We start from the raw sequence: 25,806 nt of genomic DNA on the forward strand, positions 1-25,806 counted from the left end.
GACATTGACATGATGTGGTATCTATCCACAATGGGCAGTCAGTAAAACAATAACATTTGGTCTTTCCCACAGAGTTTGAGAAGCCCTGCCTGCCACAGTCCTCTATGTTCCCCATGAGACTGCAAGCATCATGAGGGCAGGTAAGCTTTGCTCTCTGTTGTATTTATGGGTCCTGCTACAATGCCTAATGAAGACGTGCTTCGTGAACTTTTGAGTCAGGGTGAGGCTGGAAAGTCAGCCTCTGTGCACCAGTGCTGAATCGAATCTTGGAAGCAGAGTTTGGGAGGAAGTAGAAAAGAATAGGTCTATTGCTTTGCCAGGCAAAGGGGTACACAGCAGGCTTCTGCCCCAGAAACTCTGTGTCCCAACCAGGGAAGATAGGATGAGGAGTTTTACAGCAACAGTTCAAGGGTGGGGTTGCTGATAAGATTAGGGTGTGTGTAGGGCCTGCACTGCTCTAACCTGGTCTCAGGTAATCTTCTTGATGAGTTTCTCTGGTTCCTTTAATCTGGCCTCAGGTGGTCTTCTCTGGTATGAAGAATGCTGACATCTTCCATTTGTTGGGTTTTAATTCTATAAAGAACTTAAGGACGCTGTTGTGTTTATCCCTTGAGGCAGAACCAGGACCCTGCCCCAAGGCTGCACTATTGTTTCTTGGCTGTTCCTCCCTTGTCTCTGCATCCCCTCCCTTACTGGATTAGCAACTGTTCGAATCTGCCCTTTGAAACTCAGGGAAGGTCATGGAGGCTGGAGTCTGTTCCCTACAAGAAACGGGGGACGCAGAAAGGCTTCCGTGCCCAGGAGACCCACAGGGTCCTGCTCGGTTTCAAGGATAAGCACTGAATGCATTTGTCATCATCTGGTTCTTACTCAGCTCACCTGCTCAGGTGTGTCTGAATTTTTCTCCTCTCCTGTGTCCCTTCATGATCTCCTTTTCTTGCTTCTCTCTTGCCCTGCTGTCAGCATCTCCAAGATCCATCTTTCTCTCTCCCAGCCCTTAAATATGGCAACTTCTGAAGCTTCAGCCCTGAGCCCCGTGCTTCTCTCTTTCCACACCCTGTCGCTCTGGGCTTCCCTACTTCACAGCTTTCATGCTCCTGCAGAAGAAAGATTCCCAGGTCCTGGCCCCAGGCCGAACTCTCTCTTGGCCCCTGGTATCTTCCAGGTGCTAGCTGGAGTGGGGCCAAAACTGAAGTCTCTCTTCTCCTAAGTCAGGCTGAATTCCAGACTCTTTCCCCAGAAACCAGTGGGATTCAACATAGACCGAAGAGAGGCCAAGCCTTGAGCACTGATAAATCTGAACAGTTGGGGGAAATAGGATGTGCTTCTGTATGGCACTCCTGTGAGGAAAGAGGTTCCCCACCCTTAGACCGGGCCAAGAGGGCCCCGTCCTGTAGCGCTCCGGGGTGGTGGAGCGGGCCCTGTCTGTGAAACTAGAATGTTTTTTGCACTGGAGAGGGAGGTGTGATTGAAGATACTTCCTCCCTCAAGGATGACCCTTCATCACTGTGAGCAATTGCTCTTCTCTGATTAAGTGCAAGGCCCACCCACTGTGAGCTCACTCCCCAGGTCTATTCAGGACTGCCCGGGCCTTCTCAACTTGCTTCGCAATCAGCAATCACAATCGATAGCTCCAGAAAAGGCAGCTTTATTCACTGAAATCACAGATCAATGGGACAAGATTTGCATTTGAGCTGAGTGTATAAATCCTGGGGTGAGGAAATAATTTTGTCCCTGCTATCTCCTGATTTTCCCTCCCTTTCTGTTTCCTCAGTTCATTCTCCCTTCTGCTCTTTTGTCCTTCTCTTCACTGACAATGTCCTTTCTTTAAAGACGACTCCTTTGCCCACATCCTCAGCTCTGGGGCGGGGGACGCACCCCTCCTCTGCACTCACCCAAGCTCCGCGTGGTGATTATCTGTGAATTTTTCTCCCTCCAGCCGACCCAGGATCCTGTGAGCAACTTGAGGGCAGAGATGTGTTTCCCTCTGGGTCTCCAGAGTGAGCTGCACATGGGGGTGGGGGACCACCTCATGGCCTACACTCAGCACTGTTTATTGAACCCGTGAATTGTTGACAACCTCCCCTACTCCTCTCTTTCTGCCTTCTTTCCTCCTCTCTCTCCCAGCCTCCCCTCCTTTCATTCACCTTTCTTAAGTGGAAGACGCCTACAGGTGCCTTGGCAAAAAGAAGCTAGTGTGTATCACCACGGTTGGGACTTCCCTGTCCCAGAGGCCAAGGGGCCACCTAGGGCAATTAGGAATCTTTTCCTTGCATGGCAATATGACCTGCTATCATGTTCCCCAATAGTCTCCCTCACTCCCAGGGGACGTGAAAGACCTGAAAAATACTGGTGCCTTTCTCTTGATTGAAGGCTTTGAAAGCTCCTCTTGGAGGTCGAAGCACCACTTGAGTAAAATGGTGTGGAGGAAACCCCACGCACCTGGCTGGAGTGGGTCTCCCCTGGAGACAGTGCCCGGCTTCTTCGGTTTCTATTTTCTATCCTGACCAAGAAGTTGTGATGCGTGCACTGTTTCAAAACAGATACAGCTTTTGGTTTTATTTTTGGCAGCTCTATCATGTTTCCCACTGTTATACCTTTCTTTTATTTCCTCTGCGATATTGAAAAGTAGCACTGGCACATTTGAGGGTCCTCTTCTCAATTTGACACTTATATTCAGAAATAAGTAATCTTTTGAATAAAAAGTGGCATGGGTAACTGCCAAGACAACTTCCTACATCCTTAGAGATGGGTCGAGATTGGAAAGGAGCCTCAGGTCCCATCTTGTATGCTGTCTGTTTGGGATCAGAGGCTCCGGAACTTTGTCCTTGTGACTTACAAGAGTGGTAGCTGCTGACATTCCTCTAGCGTGTTACTGACAATGTACCTCCACGTAGAATCTTATTTGAATCTTGCGTCAATGCTCCTGAGGTCAGTTGCTGTAATCATGTACGTCGTAGGTGAGTGAGTTGAGGACCAGATGTTATGTAACTTGCCCACAGTTCCATAGCCAGGAAGCACCTCCTAAGGCTCAAACCCACTTTCTGTTGCTAAATTCCTTGTTCTTCCCATTGAGCCACACGGTCCAGGTACGAGCAGCTCTCCAGAGTGATGAACATGGTTGCTTGGCTGCCACTGACCTAGCTGACAATACAGGAATCATCCCCTGATGACGCCCAGTTTTCCTGGGGCAGAAAGAAGGTGAAGGACATACAAATAGCTAAACTTCCCTGCTCCAGCTTCCAAAAAATGCTGCCAGGGCCCCTGGATAGGGCCACTTTAAAATCATCCCAGTCTCTCCTCCTCCTGTGCTTGCGTTCTCTTCCGTGGAGCCTCTCAGCACCACCCTCCTCCTCCCTCAGGCCGTCCCAAAGCCCCTTAATACCCACTGTTGTGGTCAGAAATATTGTGCAGTTACTCTCCTGTCCCAACCTTTGCTGAAAAAGAATCTGGTTAATTAACATTGATTACAATCCACCAACTGCAAGTTAAAAATCGATTGCTAGGGTCCCTAATTTGAATGCGCTTCTCTCTCCTTATCTCTGGTGAGAAAGAAAGAGGCAGAGGGTAAAAAAGAGAAGAGGTGAGAGGACAGAGGGTATTTTTTAAGCAGTCCAATTTCCAGGGTCCCTGGTGAGGGACATTAGTGATGCTGCTGGTCTTTAGATCTTGCCCACTCTCCTTCAGCGTGACGCCTAATTGCCACAAATAGTCACTGTGCCCATTTGGGCCTTGTTCATAGCTCCCTACTTTATTGAGAGAGGAGCTATGGTATTGATTCTGGATGGCCAGGGGAGAACGCCAGAGAATATTAGTAAGGAGCAGAGAGAACACAGTACATAAACTTTTATGACACGATGTCAAGCTGGATTGTGAAGACATAAATGAAAAGGACAGCATGGTCTGTAATTACCACAAGCGCACATCTTCCATCTGCTGGGGAAGGCGGCCTTGGGCTGGTCGGGGCAAATTGCAGAGGGGGATGAATTGTCCCGTTCACAGGAACGGTGACCCGTAGTGGTTGCTCCTCATTGTTGAGAAAGAATATATGGGATGTAAAAAAAAAAAAAAAGCCCTTGTTGCTGTTGTGTGTGGCAGTGTGGTCCTGAGGAAAGCGTGTGGATTCTAATGTCAGGTCTGTCACTTACTGCTAGCCATGTGACAATGGGCTAGTCACTTAACCTCTCTGAACCCCAATTCCCTCCCGGGTAAATAGAGGTAGTAATAACTACTTTGCAGGGATGGTGTAAGGATTAAATGAGATAATGTAAGCAAACTTTTCCCATGGTACCTGGAAAATAACAGGCTCTCAGCAGATAGTAGATATAATCATCGTTATTCATTTTTTTGGTTCAATAAATATTTATGGAGTGTTTGCTCTGAGCAAGCGCTGTGCTTGATGCTGGGGATAGAGCGGAACCCCAGGCTCATGGATCTCACAGTTCTCTGGGTGAGACAGACGTTAATTAATTATCGACCCGATATGTTAGAAGCTGGGAAGAAGGCCATGATGCTATATGAGGGGATGTCTCCTGTTCATGCCTTTTCAACAATCACATTATTTGTTTATTATCTGTCTCTCTCATTGAGAACTGGGACTTGGTCTGTTTGATTCACTGCTCGTCTCTATTGTCTACAAGAGTGAGTGATATAGTGGACACTCAGTAAATATTTACTAAATGAATGAATAGCTATATACCCAGGATATAGAGCAAGAATTAGTACCTGGCTTTTAAGAGCTTGTAGTCGAATGAGGTACAGAAGAAATGCATAGCATTTAAGACTCAGTGGAATCATTGTCAAGTTTAGCTACAAAATCACAATTGAACATGTACCTTGAAAACTCTCTTTACCTGAACACTGGCATCACGTACCAGCATGGGCCCGATGTCACACAGTCGGCAGTTAGTGGCGAGTAAGGAAAGGTGATGGAAAGACGAGGCAACCGATCGTCCCTCCCGAGTTTAGTGGCTGGGCTCACACCGTGACTGGTTAGTCAGTGTAGGCTGACTTATCTAGCAAACAGTGCCCAATCTCAGCAGTGAGGTCAGCAGAGGGACTCTGCTCCGCCAAGTATTCAGGACACAGGCTCTGCTTGTCAGGTCTTGGGCGCTCCACTGGAGCCTCCTCATCCAGCTGGCAGGTGAGGGAAGAGAGACCAAGAACATCAGGAGGCATGCCCACTTCTCACTGCATCAGCCTGGAGCCTGCCATGGAGCTGTGGCTCATGTTGCATTGTCCAGAGAAGTCACATGGCCTCAGCTCCATGCAGGGGAACTGGGGAGTGCAGACAAGTGGTGTGTCTAGAGGAGGAGTTGGCGGGCACCCTGTGTCTCTACCACAGTGAGTTCGGCAAACACTTACGGAGATCCCACTGTGGGCCGAGCACCGGGGTCCAACATGGCCAGACCTCAGAGGCCTCCAAGAGGACGCCATCTAGTGGGCAAAACATGGAAATAAATCATGAAAGGCGGATCTTAACAAGTGCTGTTGTAGAGGGACAGCAAGTACAACAGGAGTATAGAGAAGGGAAGGATTTATTCCACACAGATTATGGGACAGTTTCAATGGGCACAGTCAGACTGGAAAGGAGGGTAAGACTTTAACCCCTGGGGTGGTGGAGATGGCCAGCTCTACATCGAAGACTGGCGTTCCCCTCCCATGGTACAGACTCGTGGCGGGTAAGCAGCTGTCCAGCTGGGGTCTCCATTTCACAGCTCTCCTGGTGAGGTTGGAGACTAGCTCTCAACAGTGAAATGTCAACCAAAAGGATAACACTTACCTCTGGGCCAAGTCAGCAAAGAAAGGAGTGTTCTTTCTCCATCCTCTCATTCTCCATCTACTGGCCAAACACTGTTGCTCAGGGTTACCTCGTGAGCCTCATTTGGGGATGGCAGGGCTTCCAGCAGCCTGGCCTCTAAGTGGCTGTGCAAGAACCTCCTCCCAGCGCCCTGCTACCATGGAACTACCTTGAACGCTATGTGAATAAGAAGGAGACGTTATTGACTTTAAAATGTTCTATATTTGGTGTACAACCACTCTGGAAAACAGCGTGATAGTGTTTTTTTTTTAATATTTATTTATTTATTTATTTATTTGGTTGTGCTGGGTCTTAGTTGCGGCTTGCTGGCTCCTTAGTTGCAGCACATGGGCTCCTTATTGTGGCTGGTGGGCTCCTTACTTGTGGCTCAAGGGCTCCTTAGTTGTGGCACATGGGCTCCTTAGTTGCGGCAGGTGGGCTCCTTAGTTGCGACTCACCAGCTCCTTAGTTGTGGCATGCGAACTCTTAATTGCAGCATACATGTGGGATCTAGTTCCCTGACCAGGGATCGAACCTGGGCCCCCTGCATTGGGAGCACAGTCTTTTTTTTTTTTTTTTTTTAATTTATTTATTTATTTATGGCTGTGTTGGATCTTCGTTTCTGTGCGAGGGCTTTCTCTAGTTGCGGCAAGTGGGTGCCACTCTTCATCGCGGTGTGCGGGCCTCTCACTATCACGGCCTCTCTTGTTGCAGAGCACAGGCTCCAGACGTGCAGGCTCAGTAGTTGTGGCTCACGGGCCTAGTTGCTCCGCGGCATGTGGGATCTTCCCAGACCAGGGCTCGAACCCGTGACCCCTGCGTTGGCAGGCAGACTCTCAACCACTGCGCCACCAGGGAAGCCCGGGAGCACAGAGTCTTAACCACTGCGCCACCAGGGAAGTCCCTGTGATAGTTTCTTACAAACTTAAAAATGCACCAATCCTATGCTCTGGCAATTCCACTCCTAGGGATTTACCTAAGAGAAATGAAAACATATGTCCACAGAAGACTTGTGCTGGAGTGTAATAGCCAAACACTGCAAACAGTCCAAGTATCTGCCAGTAAGTGAATGGATAAAAACATTGTGGCATATTCATATATGGAATACTATTTGGCAATAATTAATAGGTAAAGAATGAATTGTCAATACATGAGGCAGCGTGTATAAATATCAAAACCATTATGTCATGTGAGAGGAGCGGGACACAAAAGAGTACATGCTGTGTGATTCCTCTGCATAAAGTTCAAAACAGGAAAAGTAATCTATGGTGACAGAAATCAGGATAGTGGTTGCCTCTGCGGGGAGAGAATTGACTAGAAGGGGACATGAGGGAACTTTCTGAGATATGGAAATATTGAGATTGGAAATATTGAGTGATTACATGGTTGCGTACATCTATCCAAAGTCATCAAATGGTACCCTGAAGATTTTCTCTGTACATAAATTTTACTTTAATGTTAACTAAGCCAAAAAAAAAGAATGTGTTCTGGCAAAATGAATGGGTAATTTTGATTAAAGCCTGGGTTCTAGATGGGGGAATAGGGGTAGAATACAGTAGCATGTAAGGCTGGTATACAGTTTGGACATTTAATGCCAAAGGAGTTGGAGTTGGATTTTATTACCTAAACAATGGGGCACCACCCAAGGCTTTTGAGTAGGGGAGAAACAATCTCACGTGCAAGTTTTTGGAACGTAAATGGTGACAGTGTGGAGGAGGGAAGGGTAAGATGAGTAAGATGACTAGTCATGTTAGGGGCCAGGGCCCCTGTGATTACACACCGTCTGGAATTTCCCACTGCACGTAAGCAATGGCCAGCCCAGGGAGCCGGCCGGGGATCTAGTAGCTGTGTTGGCCAAAGGTCGAATTGTGAAACAAACAGTTTCTTTCATGCAGAGAATATTTTAATCCCTGTGACTCTTTAGTAAGATCAGGCCTTGTGTTTTGATTGGAAATGATTTCTATTATTAGTTACTATTACTACTCTTGGACTGTTGAATGCCAAGGCTTGGGAGGAGCTGGGCAGTCTGTGAAGTCTGCATTTTCCAGAGCTCAGCAGACAGGCCCTCAGCCTTGCAGCTAGTCATTTTACGCTCATTCACCCTCACCTCGGGCTGTGTTCTTCAGTTTGCGTCAGAGGCACCAAGAACCTGGAAGTGGTGATGGTAGAAACACAGGGCACAGGCTCAGAAGGTGAACGGCTACTTAGACCCATGCTGAGCAGCTCATGTGTTTCTCAAAAATCCTAGGAAAGACTATGGCAGAAATGCCCCCCACGCCATCCTGAGTTAGCATCTAGGTGAACCTCACGGATCTCTTGAGGGCCCAGAAAAGATGAAAGAACTACCAAGACAGCTCAGAAAAACTCTTGTTTAATAAGCCAAACATTTCATAAGTATTTTCTGAGTGTTGACTCTATGTTGGCGCTGGGACATAGAAGCAGATGAGACAGACGAGGCTCTTACCCTCTTCCGATCCCTTCCTATCACCCAGCAGCATTTCCATGTCAACTGTTTTCCAAGACAGTCCTGAATTTACGTATTTTGATCCTTTTCATCAGAGATGATTCATGATATGTCAAACCAAATGTGACCTGATTTTAGTACCGTTGTCAGATTTTTCTCTTCAACATCTCCAGAAATCAGAACTACAAATCCTTCGTCAGTCTTTGAAGCAAGCTCTCAGAAGTAATCATTGTAGTTGTAATGGACACACCAGGTGCTCAATAAGTGCTTAAACTGTGCCTAACCTGAGTCACATGGGACCCTCTGGAAGGTAAAGCCAGGCAGCTGCTTCCCAGGGGCCCTGTCATCCTGGCTGTGACGCCCTGGGAGCCCCCGTCCGACGCTGACTGCGGGTGTCCAGCAATTTCATGGTGTGAGTTCCTACTGAATTGTTGCAATGTTTGCAATCCCATGGTGACGGGGGTCTCTCAGTGGTCGTGGGGGGCCCTCATGTAGTCCGCCAGCTGTCCTGAATGCGCAATGCTCATCAGGTTAAGAGTTCTTCAGGGGGTCCTTGTCTTGCTCTGAACAGCAGAGGCTTGGACATGAGGAATCAATCTTCCTGGAAGCCACAGATGGTCAGACCTCCTTCCAGACTCCCCTGGAGGCAGGACTGATTACCAAAGAAAACTGGCTTTCTCTGGCAGGGAGACCTGTTTCCCACTCTGGGCAAATCTGTGGACCTCAGAACCTCTGCCACACATGGGCCTTTGTCATGAAGAGTCAGCAAAGCAGAAAAAAAAGATTTGGAGGCAGACAGGCCTAGGTTTGAGTCCTGGCTCTGCCATTTACTGGTAATGAGACCTAGTCCATTATCTCCAATCCTCAGTTTTCTCACCAATAAATGGAGATAATAATAATGACGACTTGTATTAGAATAAGTAGTACTAGGTACCATAACCAACAACCTTAAATACCAATGTCGTACCATGAGAAAGGTTTATTTCTCATTCATACAGAGTCTAACATTGATGGTTTGGATAGACGGCTCTCCTGGGTGGCTCCTCTGTGAGAATGGATTCAGAGGTCAGGACTCTGCATTGCCTACGTCTCATATTCTAGGGACATGAAGTCCCATGTTTCCAGCACTGGAGGAAGACAGAGAGAGAGAGAGAGAGAGAGAGAGAGAAAGGGAGAGAATACACACAAGAACAAAAGCTGTCAGTACCTCTGCTCACAAGATGTGCAGAAATACAAGAGACCAATGAATTGTCTCCCAAAAGTTGGTAGCTTGAAATTGGCCACAATGGGAGTATTTACATCTCAGAAATCAGTAATTGCTACAAATCAGGACTATTTCCCCCAGACAACTGGCTGTTAAACATTTCCAGGAACATCCCTGGTCCCCTTCAGCTCTGAGTTAGATGGGCATCCCTGGGGCTGAGCGCTCTCCTCAAACACTTTGTGTCAAATGATGTTTGAGAAAGAAGTGATCCTATTCAGGAGTCTGTGCAGAAGAGCAGGCCCTGAGGAACAAAGAGTGGCCTTTGCCAGGAATCACATTCAGTTCACAGCCTCTGGAGGCTGCGTGCTTGTCACTAAGCCACACTTTGTCCCAGTGACAAAGTCCAGAGTTGTGCCCATGGTGCCCACAACATCTGACCTTCTCGACCTGGAAGCAACATTTGCGAAGGTCAGAGGCACTCTCTGCCTGCGCTAAGTTACCTCACAGCATTCCCTGTCTTGACCGCTGCCCTAGCTGGTCTCCACGCCAGCAGAATTGAGAGCTTTTGAGCAGTTAGCAAGCTCGGCGAAAAGGCTCTCCTTTACAACGTCCCCCATATAGCAGAGCTGTCTTCTAAAAATGATTCTTAAGCCTGCAGCGCATGCACCTACGCATATGCCCTGTTTACTAATATTCACATTTCCTACTTTTGCCATTTTCTTTTCTGAGACCTCTGGGAACCATTAACAGGGTTTTTGTGCTGCCCAGGATTTGCAGGAGAATGCAAGTGGGCCCAGAGCAGCCTGAGTGACATCTGGAAGGATGTGATAGAATTTGCTACTGGAACCCCACTTTTCTTACCTGTGGCGAACATTCGTCATCACTCCCCAAAATAGCTCAGACAGAACAAAAGCTTCTGGGTCTCTGGGCTAGCCTTGGCCTGGGCCTGTTTGCCCTGGGGGAGTGCGCTGGGCAGAGAGGCTTGGAGTTAGTTTCACTCACGGTTCCAGTGGAGGAAAGGCAAGGTTCAGTGCATTTCTGTTTGTTTTTACAAACTCAATGAGACCACCTTCATCCCCACCACCACCCGGTTTGCAGTCAGACCCTCCCCAGACCCTGGAACACAGCCTCACGCAGCCACAAGCTCCAAACAGCAGTGGATGAATGGCAAAGCCTGCAATGATGTCAACGGCCTGTGCCGAGGCCAAGGAAAATATGCGGGGGCCCTGGATGGCTTCATCCCTGTGCTTGTTGTAACGCAGCTGCGAGTCGTAAGTTTTCCTTCTGAGCAAACAGAGTACAGTATATATGAATTAGATTCTGAACCTAGCATGCCCTTTCCAGAACCCTTGCACCCTCCCCCTACTCCTCACTCTCCTTGAAGAACCAAAGTTCCCCAAGCAAGTGGAGCTTGAAGGGGCAAGAGATGGAATGTAGGGTGGCTAGAACCGGTGGTAATTTGGAATTATTTTGGGGGGAAGCTTAAAGTCTGCAAGTCATGGCGGTAGGGGTAGGGGTGGGGGAGAATGAGCAGGCAGGGCCAGGGGGCAGGGGATGTAAGAGACGGAATTCCGGAATCCTGTAGCCAATGTGATGCTGAGAGTAGAGACAGCTGTTTTGCTAAGTCAAACTCGTATACCTACTTCCTCCTGATTTATACAAGTTTTTGCAAGTTTTGGTTCATGTTTTGAAGGGGCAGAGGCTTGAGTTGCCTAAAATCATTGTTCCAGTCTTCCACTTGCTGCTACCCATGAAGACACAGCCAGAGGGTCTCTGAGAACCCTGCTCATCCTTCAGGCTACTGATGGTGGAGCCATCTCCATGGTCAGTAATTCTGCTTTTGAATCTGAATCACACAGATGCAGCCCCAGGGGACTATCTTAAGTACCCAAACAATGCATTTTATGGGTCAAGTGACAAGCGGAAACCGGATTATTTTTGAGTCAAGCAAAGCCTTGGAGCCTGGGAGCAGTTTAGCATAACTCCCGGGCTGCTTCTTCCGCCTCTTCTCCCAGCTGCCTTCTCCTCCCCTAAGCCTCTCCAAAGTGCTCCAGCCAAGTGGCGTTTGAAGAGAGTAGGGTTTGTGCAGCCTGACAACATGATGGGATGCAGGACCTCTCCTCCCCCACTGGCTGGGCGCGGCTGGCCATCGCTGACACTTGGCTCTCCTTTTACGATTGTGTTTATACAGCAAACATACTTCGGAAAAAGAAGAACTCTCGGTGGCTGCCGGCCATACCACCTTGTGGTTGCAGAAGCAAAGCAGGGCTGGGCCTGATCTCTGGGTGCTACAAAGGCCTCCCCAGGGGACCAGGGTGCTTTGAGACAATGGGGCCTGTGACTCATGTCTTGGCATCCCCTCTTCTGAGTCACCTGCCGCCATGAGAAGGTGATGGGGCTTCAAGTCTCCTAGGGAAGGTAGAAAGCTGAGCCACAAAGTCAGAGACCCAGTAAATGCTTGTACCTGTAACATCCATTTTCTTCCACCAAGAAGAATAACCTAATAACTACCAGCTCCTGACAACATAATAAGTGCTCCCCAGACTTTAGCTGTAATCTTCATTATCAAGGTACTGTTGGGTATTATCTCGGTGCTTTGTATGTTTTTTCCAATCCTTTCACCAGCCTAGCAGGAAAGACACCATTATCTCCGTTTTAGAGATTCGGCACAGAGAAGCTAAGCAACTTGCCCAAGGTAACAGAGCTAGGCGGTGTTAGAAGCAGTCTAACTCCTAAGTCTAAGCTTGTCATAAGAAAACCCATAGCCTCCTAATACTTCTTCTCTGTCCTCTTTTTTCTCTGTCTCTGTGGGCTGCACAGGGACTGACCACAAGCAGCTCTAAATCCTCAGGGTCCACGAGGCCCTCGGCCTCTCCTTGGGGAGAAGCTGCCTCCTTGTTTCTGCTTCCCTTCAGCCTGTGCACTTGCTTCTGGAGCTCTTTAAAGACCCCCTACCAGGTTTCTGAGCAGCAGAGCTGTGAAGAGCAGTGGTCTGTTGCCCAAAGGCCCTTTCCAATGCTCCTCATGGGACTGTTGGAAATACCACTCAGTCAGGGTGGGGTTGGCTTGGGCCTCCGAGTGTTGCCTCCCAGGAGAGGCCTTCCCACTGAGCTGACTGCATCTCCGCGTCCTTCCCACCTACACTGGACAGCGAGACCCAGAGGGCTCAGGGAGACTTGGTAGGCCAAGCTCCAGTAGCTGTGGGAGCCAGTGAAAATGGCCAGGGAGGGAGGGGGCAGAGGTCACACAGTCGGGCCCTGAGGAGTGGGTCTGAGAAGTGAGGCAGCATGGAGGGCTAGGACCCACCCACATAATCCAGCTAGGACCCCAGAAGCCACGGCCACTGCAGCCACTGGGGTTCCAGGTTAGTGGTCCTCTAAGAAGCGGAGAAAGAGAGAGCAGTCTGTGACTCCAAGATCAGTGGGAAGAAGGAGACACCCCTTACCCCTCAATACCAACATTCTCTCTTGCATGGGACGGGCTTCAGTTTGGCCAAAGCTGTGTGTGTCTGTGTCTGTGTCTTGTATGTCTGTGTGTGTGTCTGTGCGAAGGCCTTTATATGCCCAGAGCTCAAACCTTCTATGTCTGGAGTATGGCTAGGAATTCTCCAAAGGAGAACCTGTGGCATTGTTTGGTGGGAGCTAGCCAGGGCACCCCGTAGATCCATAGTGGAATAAGAGCATGACTGTGTGAATGAATCAACGAATGACTCAGTGAACAGATGAGATGGGAGATCTGTGCTGGGCTGTTCTGCTCTTCCCTCTCCTTTATCTCTGTATACAAATTCCACAAGCTACACAGAAGTCCTCTCTCCTACTTCCTGAATGAACAAAATTTGGATCAACCTATCAACAACCCTCAGATACAGCACCCAGGGTCATTACCAAGGTGAATACCATCTCCACGGCATATTCCAGGCAGTCTATAGTGAGTACTCTGCTGGAATCAGGAGACCCACTCTTGAGCTCCAGTTTGGTTTCCAGTTAACTGTGTGGCCTTAAGTAGGACTCCTACTTTCTCCAGGCATTAGCTGCTGCCTCTGTCAAAGGAGGGTGTGGCCTAGGTGGTCTGCTGGAGCCCATCAAAATATGGTTCTCTGCAAGTGGCCTTTGAAGGTGCCACAGCCATCACACCCTTGGCCTTTGGTGCAGGAACCACAGTCACCGAAAGCCACAGGCTCTTTTGAGGCTTCAGCTGAGTTATCAAGTATCTGAATCTTGAACCTTGTCTTCCAGCTCATGGAAAAGAGGCAATGAGGGAGCCCAGCAGAGTGGCTTCAAGCCAGCAGAGACATCTGTCCTTGGAGCAGTAACCAGAGAGCAAGGGAAGAAGGTTGGAGATTTGAGATGGAGAAGGCCCAGGCTGGAGGGCAGTTACAGGGCAGGGCTCCTCTCAGAAAGGCAAGGAGAGCCCAAAGCAGGCGGGGCCACTGAGGAAGGGCAGGCAGGGGGTGGAAATGTGGCTCTTCTGGGCTCAGGGACAGAGAACAACAGGCTTTTTAGTGCTGCAGTGTCTGCCCTCTCCTACTCTCCTCCTATAAATGCCACCCCGGGGAGGAAGCGGGGAGAAGGGTGAGCTGAGGGTCTCTGTCCTGTGTCAGTGGCTCCATACTGAGCTGATGATTCAGATGATTTAGTGATGATAAAAGAGTCAAAGAGACTCTGGAGGAAAAGCACAGCTTACCAAAAAGCCTCGCCAGGAGTTTGGGTCAGTTAGGGAACAGCGTCTAAAAGTAGAAAGGCCACGAGAAACCATCTGCAGGCTGGGCTTCGGGGATGGGGAGCGAGAGGCCGGCATCCACGGGCGCAGCTGCCAAGGAGCCTGAATCACAAATCATCTCCCTGGTGAGGGCTGAGGAGCTGTGAGGAGGGCAGGAGAGGGAGGCCTAGCTGGACTGGGGGCTGAAGGGCCCAGCCTTTTGCCCCCCAGAACAGCAGGTGTCCAGCCGATGCCTCTCCCAGAGTGGGTGCTACCTAAATTGTATGCTTCAGGGCTAATGAGCAGATCTTCTGTTCTCCCTAATCCCCAGCCCCTTAGTAACCCTCCTACAGGCGCCTGGAATTCTGTCCAGATGTGGAAAGCTTTATCACTTAGGGAATTAGTGATAATAAGAGAAAACTCTCATTGAGCACATACTGTGCCAGGAACTGTGCTCAGTACTTTGCACATACTGTGTTAATCAGGGTTCTCCAGAGAAACAGAACCAACAGGAGATCTATCCATGCATCCACCCATCCACTCATCCATCTAAAGATAAAGGGAGAGAGAGATTTATTTTAAGGAACAGGCTCACATGATTGCAGTGTCTGCAAGTCAGAAATCTGCGGGGCAGGTTGGCAGGCTGGAGACCCAAGGAAGAGTTGATGTCGCAGTCTCTAGCCCAATGACAGTCTGGAGGCAAAATTCTTTCCTCTTCCGGGGGCCTCAGTCTTTTCCTGTAAGGCCTTCAGCCGGTTGGATGAGGCCCAACCACATTCTGGAGGGTAATCTGCTTGACTCAAAACCTACTAATTTAAATGTTAATCACATCTAAAAAATATCTTCAGAGCAACAGGTAGATTGGTGCTTGACCAAGTCACTGGGCATTATAGCCTAGCCAAGTTGCCGCATAAAATGAACCATCACCCATACTTTACTTCTTTTATCCTCACAACTCTGGAAGCAGCCACTAGTGTAATCCTCATTTATAGGCCTAAATGATATTAAAGGAAGTTAAGAAGTTGCCAGAAATAACACAACTAGCAGGTAACAGAGCCAGGCCTCGTATTCGGGATCGTTTGATTCTGGAGACCACCCTCAGCCATTGCACTGCACTGCCTCCCTGCTTTCATTCCCAGAGACCCTGTTTAAAACCACATGTGCTTGGGAAGGGTATCTTGTTAAATAACGATCAGTGACTTTCTTGCTCATTCCACCTTTCAAGTATTTGGGATTATCTATGATGAGACAGACATGCTATTGAATCAGTCTGGTTGATCATCTTTTACCCACGGGGTCAGCAGTTTTCAACCTTTCCCGTCAGGAGCACCGACACCTGACTGGCATTAATGGGGACGCCCAGCGCTGGGGGCAATGCCTGCACATTTGTGGTTTCTCTTCTCTTTTATATTACACTCCATAAGCACATTCATTCTCAGATCGTTGCCTCTCTGAGACCCTTCCCAGAAGTTCACTTACTTATGGATTCCCAAAAGGCTTCCGGTTAGATTGGGGGCTTCTACTTTCCTAAACCAATCACAGTGGTTGTCTGAGTGGCCAGGTTCCCAGGGGTTGGAAGCTGGGGTGCCCATCAACATCCAGAGGCCCAGGCCATCTACCTCCTGCCTTCCCTGCTGGGGTCAAGGCCCCATTACTCTCCTGCCTGTGCTTGGAAAACCAGGCATCCTTCTTCTAACTCTTAGTCAAAGGTAAGGAGAGAAAAGAAGAAATGTAAAGTCCCATGAAGAGCTTGAGAAATGATGAGTTTGAATTGGAAAGCAAAATTTCTTTTCCAGCTTCAGGCCCCCTAGAGAAGGATGCAGAACCCAAGAAAATGAGGCAAGAAAGAAATCATCCGCTCTGTGCTCTGTCTGCCAGCCACCCCCTTACACGGCTCCTTCTCCCGTTGGTCTCTGGGCCTCTTCCCCCTCGGCCTCCACCTTCTGTGTTGAGCTGGACAAAGAGGGTCAGCGAAATGACCGCGCTAACTCCTATCAGCTGATGTCCCCCAGCCCATACATAAGCACAAGACAAATGGCTCTGGCCGCTACAAATCATGCTCCTGACAAGTTGCTCACCCAAAGTCAAGTACGCAGCAACTGTTGAGACTCCCACACTCTCTTTGTTGTGGAGGAATTTGCCTAATAAATTTCCTTTCCATTGTGTGAGGGGGAAAGGAAAGAGAGAAGCCGGCCAGCTTGGACAGGAAGCCCCACATGCTGACGGTGCTGTGTTTACTGCTTTGTTGGGTCTCTCCTGTTCAGTACCAGTGGCCACTGGCCCTTATTCAGCATCTACTCCCTGGTAGTGCCACGGACTGGTTGATGGAAGAGGAGAAAGGCAGACAGATGTTGCTTCTCAGGTTTCAGAGTTCTAGGAGCCACTGGCTCCCCAAGATTCTAATACCACAGGTGTTTCTCAACTTGAGCCAAGACGGTCAAGTTACGACGGGAGACAGAACCTCATTATGGGCAGAGATGTGAAATCCGAGGTGGTGGGGTGTGGGCCTCTCGAAGTTGCTACGTAGGTCTGAATAAGTCAATTGATTGGTCTCATCTTCTGCATAGAAACCTGAATTTGCTTTCCATTTTCTTTATCAGAGAACTTATTGGATAGCATTTTATCCCAATAATGTTGTCTCCAGGAGGACCCCTCTCATCGTGAGATCTGCTGTCCTGAGAGCACTAGCTAAGGGCAAGACAAACATCAAACCATCAGAGGGTTTCGCTGGTGGCCAGCTGTCTCTCTTTTTTTTTTTTTTTTTTTTTAAGATGTATTTATTTTATTTTTTTGGCTGTGTTGGGTCTTCATTGCTGTGTGCGGGCTTTCTCTAGTTGCGGCGAGCGGGGTCTACTCTCCGTTGCGGTGCACGGGCTTCTCGTTGCAGTGGCTTCTCTTGTTGCAGAGCACGGGCTATAGGCGTGCAGGCTTCAGTAGTTGTGGCACACGGGCTCAGTCGTTGTGGCTCACGGGCTCTAGAGCACAGGTTCAGTAGTTGTGGTGCACGGGCTTCGTTGCTCCGGGGCACGTGGGATCTTCCTGGACCAGGGATCGAACCTGTGTCCCCTGCGCTGGCAGGTGGATTCTTAAACACTGGGCCACCAGAGAAGTCCCCAGCTGTCTCTTATTGCAGTGAGCTGGTTAGAGCACAAAAGAGTATCTTGCCCTGTGAAGACCTACCACAGAAGGTAGTCATGTGTACTCTCTCCACTTGTGTCAGAGGAAAATGCAAAAGAAGAAGAAAATGTCTTTCAAAACAACTATTTGCTAAAGAAAATGGTGTGAGCAGGAAGGTTGACACATGAGCCAGTGCCACCAAATTTTCCAGCCCTGCAACACATGGGTTACACTGGAGGATAGCAGGAGGCTCATACTTCCACTGATATTTGGAAAAGAAGGCTATTCTCTATCTAGTGGATATCAATTGCATATTTTTTAGGTCTCTCCCTCCCTCCCTCCCTTTCTTCCTTTCTTCCTTCCACTTTCATTTCCTTGGTGAAAATAGAACAATATGGCAATGAAATAGAACAATAGAACAATGCAGAAAATAGAACAAATAGAAAATAGAACAATGCAATGAAATAAATAAGAGTAAGCAAAACCACTTAGAGTAGGTCTGGAATTTGTGCTTGAATCATCGTGTTATAGGAGTAGGTCACTGGTCTTGGAATATGTTGATTTGGATTACCTTTGTGTGTGCTTCTGAGAAACAGAATTTTAAAGCTAAATGCATCACATACAAACCATCTAGTCCAATGCCCTTTTCTTCTAACAGATGAGGAAACCAAGGCCAGAGAAGTTAAGATTCTTGAAAATTATCACACAGATGAGACAAGTCCTAAATTCTGAGTTTGGAGAAATAGAGCCAGTCGCAACTTCAGACTGAGGAAGAGGGCTTCTCTTTCCTGGTGGAGCATGAAAACCTTTCAGGGGCCACTACCAGCTCCATGAACTCATCTCCTTTCTTGGGCTGCTACCTTTTCTCTTCACCTTTCCATCTCTCTGACTCCAGTCTCGTGCTCTAAAAACAAAGGATCTGGAGGTCTTTTGTCTTTTGCAAATGTCTCCAAGGGCATGCCTACGTTAGGCAAACTATCTTGTGAGGCTCTTAAGTGGCAGAAGAAAACTTGAACTTGGAGAGCCTCTGACATACTTTATCCTTCCTTTGAAAATGGAAGGAACATGATGCCATGCCAACTCAACCATGTTGAGTTGATGCCAACTCAAACTGTTAAGGAGCCAGACATCAGAGAAGACTCACCCTTGGTTAATACCCCACACCAGAGATGCTGTAAATGTGGGTGTTATCCTGTGTCATCATTTTTCAGAGCTGAGAATTATTAGATAGAGCATTTAGGGTAGGTAGGCTAAAAGGGTGACACAGATTCTACTTTTATCCACCCCCCTTCTCCTGGGAGCCCAGAAATTTCCCCTGTGCTCTCAAATCCATATGGAATGATCTTTGGTGTCCTGGTTCTATGATTTTATTGCAGTGTTCCCATAGTGAGATTCTGAGAGAAAAGGGTGGTCACACAAAGGCAGGAATTCATTTGAAAATCAAACAAGCAGGACTCTGGTGATCATCCTGCCTTGAAATGGAAGTCCAATTGTAATCTTAATCACAATAATGGAACTCAATATAACCAGATTTAAGCAGCTCTTGTAACCTGCTTTCTCTTTTTGGCCCTGCAGTAGCAGAAATTTTTTCCAAAACTTAAATCCGATCATGTCATTCTCTTGCTCAAAATCTTCCAGTAGCTTCCCTTCATTTTCAGAATAAAATTCAAGGTTCTCAACATGGCATAAAAGGCCCTACATGATCTGACCCTTGCAACCTCCATGGCTTCACTTCCTACCATTCTCTGTCCTTCACTCTGTTCCAACCACATGGGCACATTTGTTTCTCTAATACACAAAACAGGGCCTGCCTCAGGGCCTTTGAACTTGTTTTATCTTCCTAGAATGTGTTCTGGGCAAATCGCCATATATCTAACTCTTGATTCATTCATATTTCTTTTCAGAGAACATTGACCACCCTGTAATACCCCATCCATCATTTTCCATTATCTCATCTTTTCTTTATAAAACTAATATTTTTGTTATTTATTTCCAGTCTCCTTCAAACACATATAGATATCATGAGACTAGTAACTTTCTCTGTATTCCTAGACTTGTGCCTAGCACATAGTAGGTATTCAATAAATATTTGTAGAAGAAAGGAATGAATGCCTTGTATTTAGTGTTCGCATATCTTTATATCACTCTATATATTTTTGTTACAAGCACACACACATACATCACACACCACACATCAAACATACACTAAGCACAAAACTCTCAGGCATGAGGTCATTTCAAATTCATTAAGCATTAATTGAACGCTGTCTTAGGGCAAAGTTCTCTACCAGGTGCAGGGATAAGAGGAACGTCCTAGAAAAAGGAACAAAAATGGTCTTCTCTCTCCAGCAAAACCCCTTTCCATTGACTCAACTAAATCTGTTTTACTTATTGCAATTATGACACAAAATTTACATGAGAAGTTATTTGTTTACACTCAAATAATGTTCTGAAATTTCACTTGGTTCTTAAGCTTGTCACTCCTTTATATTTTTCCTTTTTATATCATCCTATCTTTGGGATTATAATTACTCTTTTACACTGAGTTGCAATTTTGGAATTCTTTATGAGGAATAATCCCAGTGCTGAGGTCACACAATTAATTCTTCAAAATAAGATTAAGAAACTCTGCATTCTGGATGGAAGGCCCTGTCTGGTGATTAGTTTGCCTGGAAGAGCTTGTTACAAGCCAAATAGAAGGAGCTGTCATCCTGTTGATGGTTTCCAGGGACAGAGGCACCAGGACCTGCAGTAATTTCATTTGTCATCATTGCAAAACCAGAGAGTCACGTGAACTGCCAAAGCCTGCAGCAGAGGAAGTTCACTTGCCAACTGTCCTTAGGAATTGGAATACAAGGTAGACAAGGCAACTGCTGGGAATGAATTATTTCTAGCAGTTATATTATTATCATTGTCATGAAAAATAGAGGCAGCAAGCTTGGATCTACTTGTAATAATTTCCCAACTCTAGGCAAAAACTTTTAGTGATGAAGATATCTCTAGAAATCATGATGTTAGCTCCTTTCCTTGTCATTGTGAAAACAGGCTCTGAGAAAGCTTTGATCAGCAGCAACTCTGGACAGGAGGAAAGAAAGAAGAGTCATCCTACCAGCGTGCTGTGTGAAAGGGGGATATGTACCTGGTTGGAGAGTCATCAATATCCCAAGGGTACAAAGGTACAGGTGATACTGAGTCAGGCAGCAGAGTTAGTGAACGGTGGAGAGAATCATGACCCCAGTGGCAAGCAGGGCTGCACTCTTATTCTGGTCAATCTATCTGTTGATTCATGGAAATGTCTCAGCTGATAGTTGGGGATAAAAGGAAAGGACTCAGGTGCCCAGGAAAGGGATGAGCAAGAGCTGAAAACCCACAAAGACCTTTCATAGCCAGGGCAAGCTGAGTTACATTGTGGGAACAAATAATCCCTAAGCTCAGTGACTTAAGACCACGAAGGGTTGTTTCTTGCTCATACTATTTGTGTTATTTCACATCAGCAAGAGGCTTAGCTGGTCATGGTCATTCAGGGGCCGGGGCTGGTGGAGCATTCACCATCTCAAATGTTGCCAGTCACCCTGCTGGAGAGAAAAGAGGGCTCTGGGGGGTCTTGCACTGGTAATGAAATGCTCTATCACAGAAGTGACCCACAGACATTCTGCTTACAGCTCACTGACCAGAACTAGTTTCACAGCACCTACACAGGGGAAAGTACAATCCTGCTGATTGGGTAGGTTGAGGGCTGAAAACTGGAAACAATTGGTGAATAACATTAATGACTCATGCAACCTCTTCCAGGTCCTGTGGGGTGTTCAGGAAATAACGAGCAGAGGGTTGTCTCAGTCAGGGCTGGAGATCCAGGGGAGTTTGGGAGAATGAGGGCGACAATATGGAGAATGGGGAATGGAGGGCCAAGGCAGAAGCCCAGGATTTGAGACTGAGCCCGACAAGTGGAGGTGGGAAGCCCGACGTTGCAGAGAGGCGTGCTGCATCTCCGTGGCCATGCCTACCCCAGGGCTGTCCCTGGGGATTGGGTCTGGATGATGGATAACTCAATTCCAGATCCATCTTCTCCCAGTGGGGGATTGAGGCTACAGCATATTCTTTCCTGCAATCCTGATTGGTTGCAGGTCCAACAGGACGTGCAGGAGGAGCCCAGCAGAAGATGTACCTGGGAGGAAATAGGGATGGGAAGAGCTGCGGAAGGGAGGCAGGGGCTGACATCTGGCTCTTATCTCCCTCCGGCTTAGAGAAATGCCTTTATTTTATTTTCAAGGACTGTCATTCTGAGTCCTAACACCCATGGGAATAGGTACAAGGAAGAATTTTCTGAAGGTTTTGAAATTCCCAAATGAGTTCTGAAGGGAGGGAGAAGGCTTTTGTTTGCTTAAGACTCTACAGCAATGTTTTGCAGTATGTAGTTCAAGGCCACCTGCATCTGAATCACCGGGGAGCTTATCAAACACGCAGTTCCCTGGGATTCTCCCCAGACTCAGTGAATCACCACTTCTGGGGTTGGAGCCCAGAAAGTTGTGTTTTTGAAAAGTTCCCCGATGCAAATTAAAGTTGGAAAACCATTGCTTTAAAAAAGAAATCAAATTGCCATTGGAGTGGCACAGGTTGGTCCTCCCTAGAAACGGAAAAGGAAACCCCTCTAGGCCATTGGTTGTATATTCCAGGGCAGCAGCTTAAAGATTCCAATGGATTTCACTAATTAGTCCTGTTTTCTGGTTCATAACTATATTCTGGCTTCAACCTCTAAAACTATTTCAACTTTCCCCAGCGTTTGTTGGAGTCTGAGCTCCCGGTTGCTGCGATGGGAAAGACAGGTGGCTGGGTCTATGGGGTAGGGGGTCTGCTCTCTGCAGGAGACAATTACATGCTCTGAATAGGACAACCATGGCTTGTCCTAGGCAACACAGGGGCACTCTTGTCAGCATTTTGAAAAGCTGGCGCCATGCTTGCAAGGGGCTGACGGGAGCCACTGATGGGTCTGGCTGCAAAACAATTGCTTATGAGGAGGATCAGTGTCAACTTTGAAGTGAGCCGTGCTTGAATTAGCACCATCGTGGTAACAAGCAGAATGAGCGGGGCTGAAATGACATATTTAGTCAGGAAGGAGGCCTGTGTTTACGGGAAGGGCTCTTTCAAAGGAAACAATGCACGAGACTTGGATGAGAAGCTTCTGGCTCCTTGTTTGTCTGGCTTTAAAAAGCCTCAGGAAAGTTCAGACTTAGTTGAGTGAACTGAGTTACCTGTGTAGCTTTCATATTTCCATGGCGGATGGATCCTGCCCTTTCCGGATTGTGGTGTGTTTTCCATCATTCATGCCCTGCATGTCCTTAGGAGTCCTGGAGCTTCTGTTTGCTCCGGAGTTTCCAAAGGTGGGATTCCATGCCTTCCCCACTGACTGAGGGGTCTCTACACAACTCCATGGAGAAAATGAGCCGTGGTTGCTGCACCTGAGGAACTTGGGTCCATTGTCCCCTCCTCCTTGGGGATTGTCTCCCTCAAATGTATTTGCAGAGAGTGATGGTGGGTTTTTTTTGGAGGTGATGGTAGAGGGAGAGGAATAAGGGGTGGTGTCACCCACTTCCCAACAACATCTGCTCTCCTTCCTGCCCCCGTGGCTTTTTGCTGTGCCATGAGCCCACACTCACAAACGCCTCTAAACTCCTGGATTCTTTCATGAGAGGTCATGCCCTTCTCTTCAGAGTCTCCTATGCAGAGCTGGTCATGGCCAAACTAGGTTCTTGGACCAGGTCTTTTCCTCACTAGCTCCGGGTGGGAGGTGGGAAACGGGGCAGGAAGTAAGGTGTTCTGTCAACTACACCTTCCTAAGCCTTTACTTTCTTCACTTCCCCATGTATAAAATCTGGGAATAATACCTCCCCTTAAGGATAAAATACAATCTCTAAAAAGCCTAGTCCAATATCTGGCAAAAAGTCAGCATGTGATACATACTTCTTGCCTTTTATTGGACTATTTTGATTAATATTACAAATTATATTATTATGATAATGACTTCCTATTCGGGAGCAGCATTGATTCAGGCTCCTACATCAGTCACATTACAGATGTCACAAAAAGCAGGATTTTTATTCTGTCTGTGCCATATAAAACAAACCGCTCTACTTGTCTTAATTTAGGGGTGAAGTGTTTTTGCCTCTTTTTGCTTAAAAGCATTCTTTAACAGAGCCCGAAGTGCAGTTGGAATACCTTGTTCAGTTTGTAATTGAAATCAGGAGTCCATTATTAGCTTTCTGGACTTGTGGAGACTAGTTCCTTAACACTTCTCCACTGGGTTTTCTCCATCTGGAAGTTGGGGACAGTGTTCATTTTCCTGATGGTCATTTGTCAGCTGCGTTGTAAAGATGAATAAAAGAAAATCCTTCAAACACTTTCAATTCCTAAAAAAAAAAAAAAAAAAGTTGCCATAGCAACCCAAAGCATGAGTCGAGGTTTCAGTTTATTGTTGGAAAATCTCTCAAAAACTAGTTTTTGTGTGTGGGAAAAAAGAGAGACATCATGTTAAAATCACTCATTCAGGTAACACTTGGCCACTTATGTACAGATCAGGAAGCACTTCCGAAGGTTATGGAATGCATAGGTTAAGAGTAACTTGCAGCAGAGAAAAAGCTTAGCACAGCTCCTTGCAGCTCAGCCATCTGGCCGCCCTACTCCCCACCACCCTTCTGTCGCTCACCTGGTGGAGCGCCTGCCCGGGGATGGGGGTTGGGCAGGTTTGCAGCTCCAAGGCCAGGCTGGTCAGCAGCAGCAAGCACAGCAATCCAGCCACGAGACAGGGGAGCCCATTAATTGGCTAATTTTGCTTATAATGTTTGGTCACTGCTTGGCAGGCCTGCTGTCTCTTGGGTGGTATTGGGCTCATTCGGAGAACCAGCCTGGCTCGGGATAGTGTTTTGAATGGTTGATGGCATCTTCTAATGGTGCCCATCTCAGAATGCCTGTCTTTCCCTTTGCCCTACACCCTCGTCTAGATCAGGTCTTCTGGCCCTAGAACATCTGGCAAAGCCTGGTTTGAAGGTGAATCTCAGTCAGTCTGTCAAAGTTTCTGCTCCTTCCTAACCGAAGATTCTCTCGTTTGGGGTGAAGGAGAATGGCTGGGAGCTCTAAGCTGCCTTGCGAATCCCTTCAGAATAGACCCTGTAATCCAATATATCACTATCCCAGGGAAGTCTCAGGTTTCTAAAGTCATCCTAGATCTCCGGCAGCAAAGGAAATGAAGTCCCCAAATGTTTACTACCATCAGGACTTCAGGATTTTTCTCCCGAGTTTTGTGTGTGTGTCTGTGTTCCTAATGCATTTTTGGTTCATCGTGAAAATTTCCTAAGAAATGGCTGAACAAGGATGAGCCCATCACTCCATCCTTTATCTGATGTTTTACTTCAATGCCGGTTACCCCTAGACATTCTTCTATTTCTTTAGGATTTTGTCTTTCAAATTTCTTACAGGCATTGGAAACATGTTCTTCTCAACACAACTTCATCCCCAAACTGGACCCTTAAATTCTTCCTCCTTTAAACTTAGAGAGAGACCAAGTTCCCTATTATCAACTTCAAAGTCCTTAAGGACTCCGTAGCCCTATACTCTTTCCCCTTCTTTTTCTCCTAAGAAAAGGGCATCACCACTTTCTCTTTCTGGTCCTGTGCTGGAAATGCCGTTTTATTCCTTACCGTGTGCCCAGCTTCTGCTTTTACTTGTCAAAGGTTTTCTGAAACCCCACTTCCTTCCCAGTGACCGTTCTGCCCACTGGAGGGATGCTGGTGATTCACCTCAACACACAGTGCACGCGCGTCTTTTCATCTTTTCATCCTTCCAGCTCCCTCAGCTTTTGCATAATGAAAATCCCTTAGTTTTCCTGCTTGCCAAATGCCTGCCCCTCAGGGTGTGTGACTTCCCAGCGTCCTGGGGTTTTCACTGTGCCCGAGTCCTCACTGTCAGATGTTGCCTTTACCTAACGTCGCTCCCTGGCTCCTGTGGCTCCAGGTACTTGGGGTAATTTAATTTTCTTGCACAGTGATGAGGAGCTTTGGTTTACAAATGGCAAAATGAGATGCAGATTGATTCCTCAGAACAAATGAGTGACTTGATTAGACGTGCAGTTAATCTTCCAGTGCGTGAGTCATTTGGCCACATTCCCTAGAGCTCCGGGTTTCTTTTCGATCCCACTCTGTGTGCAGAAGAGAGGAGCCATTTTTTTAAGTCTCTGTTCTGCTCCATTTCCCCTACCAGTTGGTGGACATTTTATAAATGCTATCTGATGAAAATGAAAACCTCACATTTCAAAGAGCAACAACATTTGAGCCTTTATCTAATTTTTAAACTTCTAATAAGCTCTCAGAACGTGACTTGTTTTTCTGAGGGACATAATTTAGTTAACAGTCTGTTACGGTTCTTCTCAAGGGTAAGATAGTTTCATTGAAACCCAATTCCTTTTGAAGTTATCCTTTTTAGTGAAATTGTAACCCTGGAGCTGGTGTGCGTGTGTGTGTGTGTGTGTGTGTG

General features: G+C 47.3%; 1 long non-coding RNA gene across 1 annotated transcript in view; it reads left to right on the forward strand.

The window, feature by feature from the left end:
• The window catches only part of LOC309663681, a 114,923-nt gene extending 89,117 nt beyond the window's left edge, over positions 1-25,806 (forward strand). Inside the window, exon 5 of the long non-coding RNA XR_014265399.1 lies at positions 73-25,806. This is a non-coding gene — a long non-coding RNA (uncharacterized lncRNA). The remainder of the gene's footprint in view (positions 1-72) is intronic.

The sequence above is a fragment of the Balaenoptera physalus genome (genome assembly GCF_965194825.1).
Source record: "Balaenoptera physalus genome assembly, chromosome: 7".
NCBI classification, from domain to species: Eukaryota; Metazoa; Chordata; class Mammalia; order Artiodactyla; family Balaenopteridae; genus Balaenoptera; species Balaenoptera physalus.